The following is a 15250-nucleotide window of genomic DNA, read 5'->3' on the forward strand; positions in this document are numbered from 1 at the left end:
ACATAGATGTAAATATGAATAATCATAGAGTATAATCCATTGGTTAATTTATATGATTATTCACATTTACATCTATGTCACACTGACTATCATGATTTTTTAAATTAATGTCTAATTATGTTTTTGATTGTTGCACATTTAAATATATGGTTTGTGTGCTTGTCTAATTGCTTGAGAAAGGTTCACACTATGAATATTACCAAGTGTGCCAATACAGTCCGGTCATTTACACTATTTTTAGAGTGCTGCTTCCATTTTTTAGACAGATGGATAGATAGATAGGTAGACAGATAGACAGACAGACAGACAGACAGAGATAAATAGATAAAGAGATAGATAGATAGACAGACAGATTGACAGACAGATAGATAGATAGAGATAGATAGGTAATAGATAACGATAGATAGATGATAGATAAATAGAGAGATAGATATATAGATAGATAAATAGGTAGATGATAGATAGATAGAGAGGCAGACAGACAGACAAACAGACAGATAGAGATAGATAGGTAATAGATAAAGATAGATAGAAAGATAGAGGGATAGATAGATAATAGGTAAAGAGATAGATAGAGATAGGTAGCTAGAGAGATAGATAGGTAATAGATAGAGGGATAGAGGGATAGATAGATAGAGGGATAGATAGATAGATAGAGGGATAGATAGATAGAGGGATAGAGGGATAGATAGATAGAGGGATAGATAGATAGAGGGATAGATAGATAGATAGAGGGATGGATAGATAAATAAATAATAGATACAGGGATGGATAGATAGATCGAGGGATAGATAGATAGATACAGGGATAGATAGAGAGAGGGATGGATAGATAGATAGATAGGTAGATAGAGGGATAGATAGGGGGATATATAGATAGAGAGATAGATAGTGGGATAGATAGATAGATAGATAGAGGGATAGATAGATAGATAGATAGATAGAGGGATAGATAGATAGATAGATAGATAGATAGATAGATAGATAGATAGTGGGATAGATAGATAGATAGATAGAGGGAGAGATAGATAGAGGGATAGAGGGGTAGGTAGATGATAGATAAATAGGAGTTTTAATCTTCTTCCTATTTTATATCTCGAGGATTATTCTGATCTTACAGCTCGTCTCCACATAGTAGATGCAGTCACATATGAAGAAGGCATTTCCCGTCTCATCCGCACAGTGCTTTCACCCTTCACCTAGTTAGGAAAGACCTGATGCAATATCTCCTGGCTGTTACAGAGCCGGTAGATAGCGGTGGCAGCGGTCCACCCGGCAGGCCCGGCACACAGGCTCGGTCACAGGCAGGCGCCTCATTGGTGGGTCTGTGGAGGCTCGTACAAGGTGTGTGTCGTGGACAGCTGCCTTGTCCTTTGTCCTGTGCAATCTCTGCTCTTACATTACAGTCCCTGACATCAGCAGATACCAGTCGTTATTACACACTCTGTGCAGAGCTATTCCTGAACTATAAGTCCCAGGCTGGCGGTGAACCCATGTACTATGTACTCTGCGAACGAGTCTATAACGCGAGATGGGGCCATTGCCAAGCTATCTTGGTGCTTATCAGATACTTCATATTTTCATAGTTGTAATAGCTGAAAAAATAGATAATTCCATCAAGTTCAACCTATAATCTAACATGTTGATTCAGAGAAAGGGGAAAAAAAGCCTTCAGACAGATGCTAATTTCCTTATTTTAGAGGGAAAATTCCTTCCCGACTGCACATACGGCAATCAGACTAGTTCCCTGGATCAGCATCCATTAAAGAATTTAGCGCTTAGAACGTGTAATATACTTTTCAAGACAGCCATTCAAGCCCTGTTTAACTTTTTTAGTGAAATGACTTTTATAAGATCGTGTAGCGGAAAGTTCCAAAATTGAACTGCTCTTACAGTAAAGAATCCATCATCTCAATGCTCTTACAGTAAAACATTATTCACTGCTTTTACAGTAAAGAATACAGAAACTTACTGCTTTTACAGTAAATAATCCATATTCTCACTGATCTTATAGTAAATAATTCATAATCTCATGTTCTTACAGAAAAAAAATGCATACTTTCACTGCTTGTGCAGTAAAGAATCTATAAATTCACTACTTTTACAGTAAAGAATCCATAGTTTCACTGCTCTTACAATAAAGAATCGTTGGCTGTGTATGATGACTAAAATTTTCCTCTAGACCGGGGGAGGAGAACCTCCAGCCTACAGTCAGATTATCAGAGATCACAATATTAAAGGCTGCTTTACATGATACAATTTATCGTGCGATCGCATTTGCGATCGCACCCGCCCCCATTGTTTGTGCGGCACGGGCAGTTTGTTGCCCGTGTTGCACAATGTTGTAACCCCCCGACACATGTACTTACCTTCCAAACGACCTCGCTGTGGGCGGCGAACATCCTCTTCCTGAAGGGGGAGGGACGTTCGGCGTCACCGCAACGTCACACAGTGGCCAGCCAATAGAAGCGGAGGTGAGGAGATGAGCGGGACGTAAACATCCCGCCCACCTCTTTCCTTCTGCATTGCCGGCGGGACACAGGTAAGCTGTGTTCATCGTTCCCGGGGTGTCACACGGAGCGATGTGTGCTGCCTTGGGAACAATGAACAACCGGACGTTCAATTTTTAGAAAATGAGCGACGTGTCAACGAGCAACGATAAGGTGAGTATTTTTGCTCGTTCACAGTCGCTCGTAGCTGTCACACGCTACGATATATCAAACGATGCCGGATGTGCGTCCCTTACGACGTGACCCCGACGGCATATTGTTAGATATATCGTAGCGTGTAAAGCCGCTTAAGACCAGTGTTGCTGTTTTGCCATTTGCCACCCTTTAATTTCTTCTTACACTATGAGCAGATGCATGCAGCATTCACTACTTAATGCTGCAGCGCATACAGTGAACGATTACGTCCTGATGCTGACCAGTGCCAACATCAGGCCGTTCTTTTTGGGCGGAGTTAGCGCTCTCTGTCTCTCTGTTCCCCTAATGAAAAAAGCAAACCAAGTATTTCCTATGTGTGATATACCGCAGTCCCAGTGTTCCCTATGTGATGTATACAGAATTCTGAGATTCTCCTCTGTGATGTATATGTACTAGCCCCAATGTATCCCACAGTATGTAATATATATACACCAGTATCTCTGTCTCCTATGTGATGTATATGCAACAGCCCCAATGTTTTCTACGTGATGTATACAGCCAGAAGTGAATCTAGGTTTTCTGGCACCTGGGGCAAGAATTTAGTTAATGCCCCACTCCTGTGGTTTGAGTAGTTGTCATGTGATCACTCATTCGTAATCGATTTGCACACTTAAAGTCACATGCCGATGAGCTGCTGTTCCTAGTTCTCTCAATGTTCACTGGAAAACTACAGCTCCTGCTTCATTGCGAGAAGCAGGAAGAAAAGTTAGTTATCATGTGACAGTAAGTATGAAAATTGCATGAGTGGAGCGTTCATGTGATAACTGCTGGCACCAACAAGCAGAGCTGAATCCTGACAGTGAGTATATTACACACTGTTAGGATTGAGCATGTTGCAATGCATAATTTTATAATTGAAGGGCTTGTGCAAGTTTGTAATGAAACGTTTCATAGACACAGCTCATCTTTGCAGAATTCCATCTTTTCTGGTCTTCTACAGCATATCCCAACACCATGCCCTTAAAAAGAGCAGCGTGATGATAATGCTGCTGAATAAAAACATCAGCCCTATACTGTGCCCCTGAATAAATGATTGCCTCTACTGTATTCCCTGCACAAAATGTGTCTGGCACACTGTCGGTCTTATGGTACATGTCCTCCACATTGCCATCTTCTCTCTAAACTGTACCCCCTCATCACACTACCCCTCTTCGGCATACCGTCCTCTCCTGGCTGTGCCTTTTACATGTCCCTCATCCTATTTCCTGTCTATACAGCCCCCTTACCCGATCTCTGTTCTGTACTCCTCACATAATTCTTCATCATACTGTCTCTTCATACTACTTTTCCCTTCAATAGTCTCCTCATACATTTCCCCCTTCATTCATACTGTTGCCTCTCACATCCCCTTTGCTAAACATACTGTCTCCTCACATATTTACCAACACATCCCCCTACTCCTCATACTATGTCTGCAAACATTCCCCCCCTCTCCTCATGCTGTTTCCTCATATATATCCTCTTGCTTACTATACTATGTCCACACCATTCCTCAAAGTGTGTCAGCAACCATCCTCTCCTTCGCTCCCCATATTGTGTCCCCAAATTTGAACCCTCCTCCTCACTCACCATACTGTTTACGCATATATTCCCCCTTCCTCCGCATACCGTTTCAGTATACAATCCTTCTCACTCCGCATACTGTATAGACACTCATCCACTCCCCTTGTTTACCATACTATGCCTGCTTCATCCCCTCCCTTGCTCCCCATACTGAGTTCTCAAATTTTTCCCTCCCTCCTTTCTCCCCATACTGTGTCCACACTCATTCCCCCTCGCTCCCCATATGGTGTCCTCAAACTTATCTCTCCCCGATCGCTCCCCATACTGTGTCTGCACGCATCGCTTCCTTACTCCCCATACTGTATCTGTACCCATTCCCTCCCTCACTATTCATACTGTCGACAAATTTCTCTACCCCCCTTGCTATCCAATAGGTCTCAGCACCCATTACCCTCCCATTACCCCTCTTGATCCTACCTTAATCCACAAACTGTGTTCCCAAATTTCTCTCTCCCCATGTTGTATCCTAATTCAATCCCCTCCCCTTGCTCCCCATACTGTGCCCAAAATTCCCCACCCTATTACTGGAAATGGTCTTCAGCGTCTTTAGCTCCACTAGGGAGAATAAAAGGATTTGATGTTGGAAATCCAACAGGCTGGATCCTTCTTTCAGTCAACATCATCTGTTAGGAAAAAGTCAGGAGGCCCCCTGACAATGACAGAGGTTAAACATTTCCTGTAAGTCTTTACAAGGTTGATACACACTGTTGTTGGTATGTTGGCCCATTTCTCCATGCAGATCTCCTCTAGAGCAGAGATGTTTGGGGCCTGTCGTTGGCCAACATGGACTTTAACTCCTTCCAAAGGTTTTCTATGGGGTTGAGATCTGGAGAATGGCTAGGCCACTCCAGGACCTTCATATGCTTCTTACAAAGTCACTCCTTCACTGCCCTGGCAGTGTGCTTGGGATCACTATCATGCTGAAAGACCCAGCCATGTTTCATCTTTAATGCCCTTGCTGATGGAAGGAGGTTTGCGCTGAAAATCTCACAATACATGGCCCCATTCATTATTTCATGTACACGAATCAGTCGTCCTGGTCCCTTTGCAGAGAAACTGCTCCAAAGCATGATGTTACCACCCCCATGGTTTATAGTAGGTATGGTGTTCTTTGGATGCAACTCAGCATACTGTCGCCTCCAAACACGACGAGTTGTGTTTCTACCAATCAGTTCTACTTTGGTTTTTTCAGATCATATGACTTTTTTCCAATACTCTTCTGGATAACTCAAATGCTCTCTAGCAAACTTCAAATGGGCCCGGATATATACTGGCTTAAGCAGGGGGACACGTCTGGCACTGCAGGATCTGAGATCCTGGTGGTGTAGTGTGTTACTTTTGGTAGCCTTTGTTACAGTGGTCCCAGTTCAATGCAGGTCATTCACTAGGTCCCCTGTGTGGTTCTGGGATTTCTGCTCACCGTTCTTGTGATCATTTTTACCCCATGGAGTGAGATCTTGCATGAAGCCCCAGATCGAAGGAGATTATCAGTGGTCTTGTATGTCTTCCATTTTCTTATTATTGCTCCCACAGTTGATATCCTGCTTGTGTGGCGCCCCTGACCTGGTCAGGCACCACTGAGTACTGCACCCATGCTGGGGACAGTACAATACAGGTAATCCAGAAGGCTGACCGAGGTGTGACTACACAGGCGCATAGTGATCAGGTCTCACACATGTACCTTTGGGAGGACCCCTGGGGATCCCAGGAGGGGGCGAAGCCGGTGCAAAGCCTCCATCTCCACTCAAGGGGTGTGGTAGAGAGCCTGGTTGCTAGGTGGCGTAGGCAGGCACAAGGGAAAAAGAGAAGGAGGAGTAAAGAGTCTGAAGCAGAGTGTGGAGGAGTGAGGAGCATGGAAGTGGAGCTCAGACAGGAGCAGCAGTGCAGGTCCCACGAGTGAGCCAGTTTAGTGTGCAGCTCAGGAAGAGCAGAAGCAGACCCTGGAGCTGTTGCAGTCTAACAGCGTCCGCGCAGTGACTACCGACGGGGGAGAACGGTCACCTGGTAGTGCTGCCCGAACACCACACACAGCTGGAGAGAGAGCCGCGTAGTGGAAAGTACGGAGACTGTCAGGGAGTACCAGGCCCAAACGGGCGGCAGATCCCGGTGCGGGGATAGATCCACCTTTCCTTGCTAAACCTGCCGGTGTGGGGCCCTTAAAGCCCACGCCACAACACCACAAAAGCCGCAGCCACGTAGCCACAGTTAGGGCCCATAGTTCACAGGAGGCAAGCAGCTGGAGTGATCTGGTCCAGGCGACAAGCAAACGGCAAACAAACGAGGGGAGCAGTTACTTCCCTGGGTGACCCCCATAGGGACTAAAAGTCGGGGTTACCACAAACCACAGAAGGGCTAAGGAAGGCGAGTCGGTAGCCACCCTCATCAGTCAGCCTGAAGGATACCTGGTTCCAGCCTGGTTCATCCCAGCTACGCCCGGGTTACTCACCCTGCCACCAACAGTGAGTAAAACCCCTGAAAGACATTCTGCTTGTGTTGAGTTATTCTGCGCCTTGTGGTTCTACACACCTACACAGGGCCCTGGGGCTTGCCTCACTCTCAGGAGGCTATTACAACTGGCTGCACCCACCATCAGCCCCAGGCATCCCTTAACCTGCAGTGGCGGTCCCCACTGACCGCAATTCTGAGAGTGGCGTCACGACAATCCTAAAAGAAGATCTCCTACCTGTGACAAGATCCAGCCGAGTGGAGTCCATGAAGGTAATGCACCGACACTGCACCTGTGGGGCTTCACACTTGCCTATTGCAGATTCAGTCTTCCAAGCCTGGTGCAGGGAAAAAAATACTTTTTCCCCACTGTATACCGGTATGTACTATTACATTTTACTTATTTATTACAGCAGGGTATGTGCTAACTGTTTCTATATTAGGATTGGCCTGACTGTAGTCTAATGAGGGCCAGCAGCAGAGGTGCCACAAGTCACCCTGTAATCAGAAATGATAAAGTCCAGTCAGATGAAGTTAGAAAATCCAGGGCCTAGTAGCAATAGTCTCACATTTGCCCTCTCGTTGTCCCAGGTCCTCTCTGTGATCGCAGCCCCATGGCAGCTCTAACTATTTGGCCCTGCGATGCAGAAAGTGCGTTGTACTCTTCATAGAGAAATCTCTATTCTGGATTGTAACAAAGCTGTGAGAAATATTAAAGTTATAGAGGTTGTGTCTCTTAAAGGGGTTATCCACCTTTGGGAACATTTTTTTTTTTCTTAAGTGGGGGTACTTAGGGCTTTATTACAAATTTGGCACCTTTTGCTTTCTATAGCCTCTGCGTTATGCTGCCTATTGCTGGCTGCAGAATGAGTTAACTGTGAATCCATCAGTCAACTCTCTATGGCAGTAAGATGGAGAGTTTGTCTTTTTCTGAGCTCCTCTCAGCTAATTCATTACTACAGACATCATCAAAGTTGAATATGGTAAAAGCTAAAAGTGCAAAAGTTTTAATAAAATATAAGTGCAAAACTAAAGTTTATTTGTTGTTTTTTTTTTAAAGAAATTGTCTTCAAAGTTGGACAACTCCTTTTAAGTCTGAAAAGTTTTTAGCCTCTGAATCTCAATATAATTGCGATCAAGCATAGATTATTAATATGGGAAAGTATAGAAACTCAAAGTGCATCAAGGGGTATATAGATACAGAAGGAAAGAGCCCACAAGCACATAGCAAGATAGATATAGGCAGTAAGAGCAAGACCACCCCAGATGCTATAGTATTTACAAAGGCCTAGTGTTTGGTACGTTTGCCCTTGTTACGTAGTGGGCTACCTCTGGGGTCTTCAGCACTTCTAAGAATGAAGGCAATCCACTGAATTTGAGTGTTAAGCCCACTTTACACGTTGCAATTAGTTGTACAATCGCATTTGCGATGTGACACGCCCAGGTTGCATACGGGATCTTGAGATTTCACGTTGGTCGTTCATTTGCTGTCACACGAGCGTTAGTAGTCTATGTTAAATTGGTCAATTTTGTGTGCGATCCTTTAGATCATGTGTTCTGTGACGTATGCATTGGGCACCTTTTTTTTTTTTTTATTTATTGACTTGCCAAGCGTGTGTACTTTGTAGGGATGCGTTTTTACTATGTCATCTGCCGTTCAGCTCTGCTACATGGCCGCTAACAGCAGACACAGACAGCCATGTAGCAGAGCTGAATGGCAGATGACAGCAGACACAGACAGAGCCGCACTGTCAGAATGAACTCGGGTGAACTTCACCCGACTTCATGGTCATGCTGCGGCTCTGTCTGTGTCGCGCTCTGATTAGCGGTCACCAGTGAAGGACTCACCGGTGACCGCTAATCTCCTAAGTTACTGAAGTTAGCAGCCCTCTCTCATACTCACCAATCCCCGATCCCCGGCGCTGCACGGCATTCACACTGCTCCGGCGGCTTTTACTGTTTTGAAAAAGCCGGCCGCCCATTAAACAATCTCGTATTCCCTGCTTTACCCGCCCACCGGCGCCTATGATTGGTTACAGTGAGACACGCCCCCACGCTGAGTGACAGGTGTCACACTGCACCCAATCACAGCAGCCGGTGGGCGTGTCTATACTGTGTAGTGCAATAAATAATTAAATAATTAAAAAAAACGGCGTGCGGTTCCCCCCCAATTTTAAAACCAGCCAGATAAAGCCATACGGCTGAAGGCTGGTATTCTCAGGATGGGGAGCTCCACGTTATGGGGACCCCCCCAGCCTAACAATATCAGCCAACAGCCGCCCAGAATTGCCGCATACATTATATGCGACAGTTCTGGGACTGTACCCGGCTCTTCCCGATTTGCCCTGGTGCGTTGGCAAATCGGGGTAATAAGGAGTTATTGGCAGCCCATAGCTGCCAATAAGTCCTAGATTAATCATGTCAGGCGTCTATGAGACACCCTCCATGATTAATCTGTAAATTACAGTAAATAAACACACACACGCCAGAAAAAATCCTTTATTAGAAATAATAAACACAAACATATACCCTGGTTCACCACTTTAATCAGCCCCAAAAAGCCCTCCATGTCCGGCGTACTCCAGGATGGTCCAGCGTCGCTTCCAGCGCTGCTGCATGGAGGTGACCGGAGCCGCAGCAGACACAGCCGCTCCGGTCACCTCCACACAGCAAATGAAGACAGCCGCGCGATCAGCTGCTGTCACTGAGGTTACCCGCTGTCACTGGATCCCAGCGGTGGCCGCGGGTAACCTCACTGACAGCTCAGCTGATCGCGCTACTCACCGCCGCTCCTATCACCTCCACGCAGCAACTGAGGTGAGTAGCGCGATCAGCTGAGCTGTCAGTGAGGTTACCCGCGGCAACCGCTGGATCCAGTGACAGCGGGTAACCTCAGTGACAGCAGCTCATCGCGCGGCTGTCTTCATTACCTGCGTGGAGGTGACCGGAGCGGCGGTGTATTCTGCAGCTCCGGTCACCTCCATGCAGCAGCGCTGGAAGCGACGCTGGAGCATCCTGGATTACGCCGGACATGGAGGGCTTTTTGGGGCTGATTAAAGTGGTGAACCAGGGTATATGTTTGTGTTTTTTATTTCTAATAAAGGACTTTTTCGGGCGTGTGTGTTTACTTACTGTAATTTACAGATTAATCATGGAGGGTGTCTCATAGACGCCTGACATGATTAATCTAGGACTTATTGGCAGCTATGGGCTGCCAATAACTCCTTATTACCCCGATTTGCCAACGCACCAGGGGAAATCGGGAAGAGCCGGGTACAGTCCCAGAACTGTCGCATATAATGTATGCGGCAATTCTGGGCGGCTGTTGGCTGATATTGTTAGGCTGGGGGGCTCCCCATAACGTGGAGCTCCCCATCCTGAGAATACCAGCCTTCAGCCGTATGGCTTTATCTGGCTGGTATTAAAATTGGGGGGAACCGCACGCCGTTTTTTTTAATTATTTAATTATTTATTTCACTACACAGTATAGACACGCCCACCGGCTGCTGTGATTGGGTGCAGTGTGACACCTGTCACTCAGCGTGGGGGCGTGTCTTACTGTAACCAATCATAGGCGCCGGTGGGCGGGGAAAGCAGGGAATACGAGATTGTTTAATGGGCGGCCGGCTTTTTCAAAACAGTAAAAGCCGCCGGAGCAGTGTGAATGCAGTGCAGCGCCGGGGATCGGGGATCGGTGAGTATATGAGAGAGGGGGATAGACTGACATGGACAGAGAGTGAGGGACAGAGATAGTGACCGACTGACAGAGATTAGTGAATGACACATTGTGAGGCGCTTCAGAACGCAGCTTTTCAGCTGCGCTCTGAAGCAGACCTTTTATAAGCTGCGGTGCAGAGCGCACACCTGCGCACATAGCATCAGACACCAAAATCGTATGAGGGATGTCACACGTTACAATTGACTAGGTTCGTGCAACAAAACGCTCAATTCTAGAGAATGATACGATGTGTTTGCGATCAACGGTTTTGCGTTCAATCCTGATCGCACGTAGCTGTCACACGCAGATACCTCACAAACGATGCCGGATGTGCGTCACTTACAACTTGACCCCAACGACGGATTGTGAGATATATTGAAGCGTGTGTAGCGGGCTTTAGGCTACTTTCACATTGCGTTTTTACTTACGCTCAGTGGTCCTATCGGGGCATCCGTCCGAGCCTCCTCTTCCCCGCAAAACGTGTTTCGGGTGCATGCGCCGACGGGGCCATTGACTATAATGGAGCAGACACCGTTAGCTTGTGCTCTGTCTTGCACCATTTTCAGGTATATATGTTTTCTGCAGGCGGACACCCGAACGTAGTAGACTACGTTTTGGTGTCCACCTACAGAACAGGTATATGCCCGAAAATGGTGCAAGACAGAGCACACGCTAACAGAGTCTGCTCCATTATAGTCAATGGCCCCATCGGTGCAGACGTCCAAAGCACATTTTGCGGGGAAGGGGAGGTACGGACGGATGCCCCGACGGGACCACTGAACGTAAGTAAAAACGCAATGTGAAAAAGGCCTAACTGAATGGGCTAGATTGTAAGCCTTGTAGGTCAGTTATTTGCTTTCTGCATTCCCCTATGTACAGACCAGAGCAGACTACAAGCCACAGTGTTCATAGGGACCATGTTCACCCAGATAAGGGCTGTTTTCTCCTCCATGAAGGCCATGTTGTTGAAGAAGTCTTCTTGTTGATGCTGCTGCTCAGCTCAGTAGGTGAAAGATCAGGACAATCCAGATGACGTCTGTCCATCTCTGCTCATTCACAAGGTCCCAGTTAGTGGTTAACGAGGCTAAAAACATGGACCAGGAGAGACATAACTAACGAGAGAACAGAACAAACGTAAAAAACTGCTGAGCAAACACCCAGACCCTAAAATAACAGGATTAGAGGGTAGAATAAAAGTTATGAAACACTCAATACAGTATATTATTTGCTGATAAAAGTATGCATAGTACTACTTATTTTCTATTTTTTTTACTGTTACTAAATATATTCTTGTACAAACGGGCAGTATTATCATAGTTAAATTCTAGAACATAGGGGAAGTATTATAGTAGTTATATTCTTCTACGTATAGACAGTATAGTACTTATATTCTTGTACATAGGAATAGTATTATAGTAGTTATATTCGTGTACATATGGGCAGTATAATAGTAGTTATATTCTTATACATAGGAACAGTATTATAGTAGTTTTATTCGTGTAGATATGGGCAGTATAGTAGTAGTTATATTTTTGTACATAGGGGGCAGTATTATTGTAGTTATGTTATTGTATATAGGGGGCAGTATTATAGTAGTTATATTCTTGTACATAGGAGGCAGTATTATAGTAGTTATATTTTTGTACATAGGAACAGTATTATAGTAGTTATATTCATGTAGATATAGGCAGTATAATAGTAGTTATATTTTTGTACATGGGGGAAGTATTATAGTAGTTATGTTATTGTACATAGGGGGCAGTATTATAGTAGCTATATTCTTGTACATAGGGGGCAGCATTATAGTAGTTATATTCTTGTACATAGACGGCCGTATTATAGCAGTTATATTCTTGTACATGGGACAGTATTATAGAAGTTATATTCTTGTACATAGGCAGTGGTTTAATATTGGTAATATTCTTGCACCTAGGAGCAATATTAGAATAGTTAATTTTTGAGGTTATATAAAGGTTTTATATGTGGGGTGCGGTATGATGGTGTGATCAGTAGAAAGGTTAATTTTCCTCTGTACAGTAACCTCCTTGTTGATTTTTATAAGTATGGTACCTTTCACCTGTTGTGTGACAAACAGTGTTCTCTGGCTTCTTATCTTCTGAGCTAGAGAACATACTGCAGTCTTCAGAGTTTTTCTTGTAAAGCAGAATTACTTTCTTGGACTCAGCGTAACTGTCCAACCAGTGAAAGGACATCCATAAAATCATCATAAATTATCAAATATTTTTTTTAAAAAAATCAAACAAAAAAGCTGAACTAGTTTATATGATGTAAACCGGCAACACATACGATATTTATCTGCAGACAATTCGGTGATCAATCTACATTTGGTGGTCATACATTAGATTAGCAGCATGGTCCTGAGTAGTCAAAATAAGCATTTTGTTTGCCAAACTTGTTGAGAAATGTGCCAAAGGTGATCCTCTTAATGATTTTGGCTCATCTTTTAGGTGGCAGTGTAAGACATATACTCCAGTCTGGAGCACATTTTTGTTGGAATTTACGACACATTTGTCATCCGCCCGGCCATGCCACCTCTATCTAAGCTCCCACCACTTTTCCAAAAGTTGGCCGATCTGGCTAAGATTAGTATAAAAATACCAAAAGTTGCAATCTTTTCAGCAACTGTGAGTTATACAAATATTTTATGACATTTCCCCAATTTTTTTTCCAGAATTGTGCCAAAAACGTATCAATCAAGGGCCATATGTTTGTAGAATAGGCTGTCCATGATCTGAAGATAAATACAGTATCTCCTGTGTATGGCCAGATTCAAACCGTCATGATCAGACTGATCTGCACAGCCAACAGTTGTGAACAGGTGCTAGCTGAAAGCATAATATAACTACAAAAATACATACAGCTGCACTCTAGAATGCGAACTATGAATAAAGGAACTCTGGTATTGCATTACTGCTATAGGAATATTTGAAAAATGAGATACTTAGCTTATGTATTGGCTAATGCATGTGAGCCCGATAACCACGACAAGGTAATCTCTTATATACTGTGACCCTAACTTGAATTGCCTCTATCTGGGTTAAAACCTACATGTCTGGGCAGAAGGATTCAGCTCTAAAGAAAGGTGGACATAGCCTGGTTACAGGGCCTGGTGCTCAGTCAGAATGAAACACACTACAAATATATCAAAAAGACTGATCCACACATCCAACAAGAAGGTGCTAGCTGAAAACACTATATAAGTACAATAATACATACAACTGCACTCTAGAATCCTAACATTGAGTAAGGGAACTCTGGTTCAATGTTAGCATGCTTGAGTGCAGCTGTATGTATTTTTATTGTTATGGGTGATACTGTGTAAGGAGCAAGAGTATCTAAGCCTATCATGTGTGATACTAGTTGGCTTGCAGCTGTATCCAAGACTTCCATGTGCATAAAATGTCTATTTCAGAAAAACAAACTTGGAAAACATCCCAGTTCCTTTTTTTAACATCTACCTTATTGTGTCTTACGTAACCATCAATTCCTTTTGATCATACAAGGGTAAAACTTTATGATTTTCTTTCCTGCCAATTTCTTTATTGTCTATAATGTTTCATTTTTACATTATTTTGATTCAAAATATCTTTCTTTGAATCCATTGGACACAGAGTTCATAAGAATTTATGAAAATGGCATCAAACGGCACTGCGGCAATAACACCACGAAAACAAATCTTAATGTACTTTGCGAAGATTACAGTAAAACATTTTATGGCTTTATTGATTCTGTAAAGGTATGAAAAACAAGAGGATGTGAGTGAAATGTCACCTGGGACTTGTTGTGGTTCGTGGTTTGCTTAGAAGAAAAGGAGGACTTGAGACAACTGGGGCTACCTCAACCCCAACTTCTAAGCACCAACAATAGTTTTTGCCCTTTTGTTTCCAATCCTTTATGGAAAAGTTCAACTCCACATTAATTAGTTTGTTCTGCTCTACCATATACCCCTATGGAACTGAAATTGTAGAATGATTCTACCACCTGGTGTTTAAAAATCAATGCCAGAGTACAGAAATAATATTGCTATACTAGAGTATCCAAATATTACCACCATGCAGTGCTCAAATAATACTGCATTAATGTACTGAAATATCAGTACCAATGAGACCACAAATAAAAGTGCCACGTAGTGTCAAAATAGTACCAGAAGACAGTGTGTGCCGCCCCTACAGCAGTCAAACTGCTAGGATCCGGGGTCGCTGTGGCTCGAGGTTCTCCAGACCCGGGGACTTGCGGCCACTTCGAGATGCAAAGGGGGAATATTTACAAGGGAGAGTTTGTGACACCACCCGTGGTTCGCAGTAAGGGGAGTACCGCCACTGCCAATAAGAGTACCCGGGGGAGATGGAGTGGGGAAGCCAGATGATGTTCCCTTCATGGGTAGGGGAAACCCCGGGACTCTGGAGGATAGGTGAAGGATAGCGTGGTGCGGGCTGTGTGGGCAGACAGGACACAGGGAGAGCAGTGTACTCACTTAGACTGTGTGGATGTTGATGCAACCATTAAGCAGACTCTGACACAGAAATAAACCAAGTCTCTGGGACCTCATCCGAGAATCCGTCCCCTCTGGTATTGTTAGTGGTCTGCAGCCAGCCTCCATGAACAATTGTAGAAGTTCCTAAGTTACCCTTCGGCCTGAAGCTGTTGGGGTCCCGCTCCCTATGTTAGAATAGTGGAGCTATGCTCTCGATGGCTGACACTTGGGATTTCAATAGGCCGCATAAGCTGGTAAGCCCTATCCCCCTCGTTGTGTTGGTGCCTTCAATCTCTGAACTCTTGGGGAAAGTTCATAAAGAGAC

This window comes from Anomaloglossus baeobatrachus, chromosome 5, assembly GCF_048569485.1.
Source record: "Anomaloglossus baeobatrachus isolate aAnoBae1 chromosome 5, aAnoBae1.hap1, whole genome shotgun sequence".
Classification (NCBI taxonomy): domain Eukaryota; kingdom Metazoa; phylum Chordata; class Amphibia; order Anura; family Aromobatidae; genus Anomaloglossus; species Anomaloglossus baeobatrachus.